Consider the following 3,957-nt stretch of genomic DNA (forward strand, 5'->3'; position numbering starts at 1 on the left):
ATTTTAGTATGAACATATGAATGACAGAAATGGTTTCAGTTTTCATGAAAAGAGCTTCATATTTCTCTGTACATCTGACAGAAAGATGAATTGTCAGCCAATATACAACAAATGTCAATTGCTTACATTCCCAGGAAATCTTATAGAGACATAATTAAATAAGTCTTAGACCTTTTATCACTGAAATTAATATCCTAAGTTACTTCTTGGCTCTGGTATAGAAAGGTCTTAGAAAGGTCTTAACTACTCATGCAAAGAAAACAAACATTTTATTTTCCACTTTATACAGAGAACTGAAAATTATTAGATGTTATTTATGGTTCGAATTCTAGTACTGGCCATCCCTAAATGAGTATACTCTATTAATATACTGGCACAATGTGGTCTTCAGAGTATTTTAGCACATGAATACATTTTCTAAGATACCTTGATCCTTCTTTTTTTTTTTGGTGGTGGTACTGGGGATGGAACCCAGAGGCCTTCTACCTCCAGGCTACACTCCCAGACCTATTTTATATTTTATTTGGAAACAGGGTCTCTTAAGCCAGTTGAGGCTGGCTTCAAACCTGCGAGATCCTCCTGTCTCAGCCTCCCAAGCCCAGGGATTACAAGTGTGCGCCACCGCACCCAGCTGATACCTTGATCCTTCTGATGACTAGTTTATTGGATGGGCATTCAATATAGACTTATCACAGATAAAATTCTAACTTACAGTACATTGTATTAAAGCAAGGCTCCAGTGTATTTCGGAAATGTAATGACAAACTACAACTTCTTTTTTGGGGAAACATATAATCTCTCTACCTTGGGTCATAGGACTTACATCTCCCCAGAAAACGTATATGACTATATACACTACTCATAAATTAGATTTCAGTTTTAAGGAATTATTTGGTAGCATCAACACTTTTTGTTGTATGGCTTTTAAAACATTAAATCCTTAAATATTTGAAAAATGTTCACTTTGTTCTGAGATTTCGATGTGACCATCAGCTTGAAAATTACAAGGCCTTAAAAATTGCTTTTTTATTTTTTTTATTTTTTTTATTTTTTTGCAGTACTGGGGTTGGAACCCAGGGGCATTCTACCTCAGAGTGATACCCCAGCCCTATTCTTTTTATTCTTTATTTTGAAATAGGGTCTCACTGAGTTGCAGAGGGCCTCACTAAGTAGCTGAGGCTGTCCGCGAACAGATCCTCCTGTCTCAGCCTCCCAAATGCTGGGATTACGAGTGTGCACGACCACGCCCAGCTTTTTCAAAGGTTATTCAACAGAGATTCCGAATACAGAGTGAAAAAACTCAAATTCAAAACTTTCATACATGCTGGGGGTGGTGGCAGATGCTAATAAACCCAGTACTTAAGTTGGGCATGGTGGCGGCGCACACTTGTAATCCCAGTATTTGGAAGGCTGAGACAAGAGGATTGTTGCCAGCCTCAGCTGATTAGTGAGACTCTGTTTCAAAATAAAGAATAAAATGGGGCTGGGGGTGTAGCTCAGAGATGAAATGGCCTGGGGTTCAATCCCCAGTTTAAAAAAAAATAAAAAAGAAAGAAAACGCAAACACAAAGACCCAGTACTTGGGAGGCTCGCAGGTCTGAGGCCAGCCCTAGCAACTTAGTGAGACCCTGTTTCAAAATAAAAAATAAAATACTAACACACACACACACACACACACACACACACACACTCTCTCTCTCTCTCTCTCTCTCTCTCTCTCTCATACATGAGCCCCATCACAAAATGAATCTATAACCTTGCTTCTTTATGAAAAATATAACAGTGGCAGGGTAGGAGAGACTACAAAAAAATTCCTGCTGAAGTTTGGGTTTTAAAAAATGTGATACTAAGTCCTCCCTTAAAATAGCTCAGCTAGTTTTCAGATTTAAAATAAAACGAACATTTCAAGACTTCTATGAAAAAAGTGCATTTCTAAATTAAAAAGCTAACTAGATATTTTATAATATGCTAGAAGGCTTTTTTTGTGATTCTGGAGGTTGAACCGAGGGACATTCTACCTTGAGCTACACCCCCATCCCATTTTATATTTTGTTTTTGAGCAGGATCTTGCTAGGCTGCTGAGAATCTTGCTAAATTACTGAGGCTCTTGCTAAATTGCTGAGGCTGGTCTCAAACCTGTGATTCTCCTGTCTCAGCCTCCCAAGTACTGGGATTACATGCCCAGCTACATAGTTAGAAGGTTTTAAGAAGAAAAAAAAAAAAAGGAAAAAAAAAAAAACTAAACAAGTTTCAGCAGGTAACTGAACTGATTTCACTTTATAAACCAAATGAGATTATCCAACCACACAAAACTTTACTTAAGGGTCTACTGTATTTATGTTGAATATGGAAGCATAGTTCTTTTCCCTACTTTGACAAAATCTGTAGTTAGTTTTATGTAGGCTTATGGTTTAAAAATTATTGCGATAATGAGGTTTTTAAAGAATTTTCCAAATTATTTGGGTTATAGATGCAAATTTATAGAATTAAGGAGACCTTCAGTATAGATTAAATGTAACAGCTTATTTGCAATTTCTTCTGGTTCTTAAATTAGTGAAGTATACTAAATGACTTATAGCCTCCTCTAGCTATAAAGTTTTTTTGTTGTTGTTGTTTGGTAGTACTGGGGGTGGAACCCAGAGACTTTCTACCTCCGGGCTATATGCCCAGACCTTTTTTTAAAAAAATATTTTATTTAGAAACAGGGTCTCACTAAGTTGCTAAAAGCCTCACTAAGTAGCTGAGGCCGGCTTCGAACTCATGCGATCCTCCTGTCTCAGCCTCCCAAGCGTGGGGATTACAAGCGTGCGCCACCATGCCCGGCTAGCTATAAAGTTTTGATTACATCATATATTACTTTAAAAAAGTTAAGACCAGGCTGAAGGTGTAGCTTGGTGGTAGAGTGTGTGCTTATAGCATGTACTAGGCTCTGGGTTCAATTCCCAGCACCAAATTATAAAATAATTAAGACCACATCTCCAAGTTGTCTAAATGGACCATGCTGGCCCTGAATTAAAGATCCCTCCCAACATTTTCTGGTTTTAGTTCCTCCTGGTCAGTTATTAATGAGGAACAAACATCACATATTTTACTCAACTGAGTTTTAATCCCTGGCTCTGTGGGTTTCCTCCTCTCTCCAGAGCACAGCGTACTCAGGAGATAGCAAGTGCAATACTTACTGAATATTATTGAATAAGTAGCAATATACTAAGGATGGAATAGGAATTAAAAAGAATCTGGAGATAGTAGTTGCTTTCTATAAAACCCCAACCAATGATTTCAAAGCCTCTAGTCTCCTTTTCAGATTTACTTTGGTTTGTTTTTGTAAATAACAGGAAGAGAAAATATGGCACAAGAATACATAGTTAAGTCATTATAGCTGTACTACAAGCAAGAACTCATTACAAAATTTAAGTTTCCATTCATATATTGAAAGAATTTTATTTATACTACCAGTAGATCCCAACTACTCCAATTACTCTGAGATATAATTATTTTATCAATAAAAGTAAAAAATACTTCCAGTATTTGAGTTTTACTAATTGTAATTAAGTTGCTTATACTACAGAGTGAGAAGCAATTAATGCATTTTTTGGAAATAAAAAATGTATATATACAATACCCTGATGTCTAAGCCAAAATATATCTAACAACAAATTTCTTGATTTCTATTACTCATAAAAATAAAGGAAAAATATATTGCAAGTATTTTCTTTATAGGCAATTTCAATTAGAAAACAATAGTTTAATGAAAACAATACAGTGGTTCATGTGAGTGGACTGATATGGAGGCAAGAGAAGTATTAAAAACTTGACAGCCAACATACTGTCGATTATCACTGAAGAGTATGTGCCCAATGACATTATTTGTAGGCAACAGCTAGATTTTTACAAATCTCACTTTTATCTTATATTCAAGGAAAATACAGATCAGTAAGTGATGACCCTAAGTTACAG

The sequence above is a fragment of the Muscardinus avellanarius genome (genome assembly GCF_963383645.1).
Source record: "Muscardinus avellanarius genome assembly, chromosome: 3".
Classification (NCBI taxonomy): domain Eukaryota; kingdom Metazoa; phylum Chordata; class Mammalia; order Rodentia; family Gliridae; genus Muscardinus; species Muscardinus avellanarius.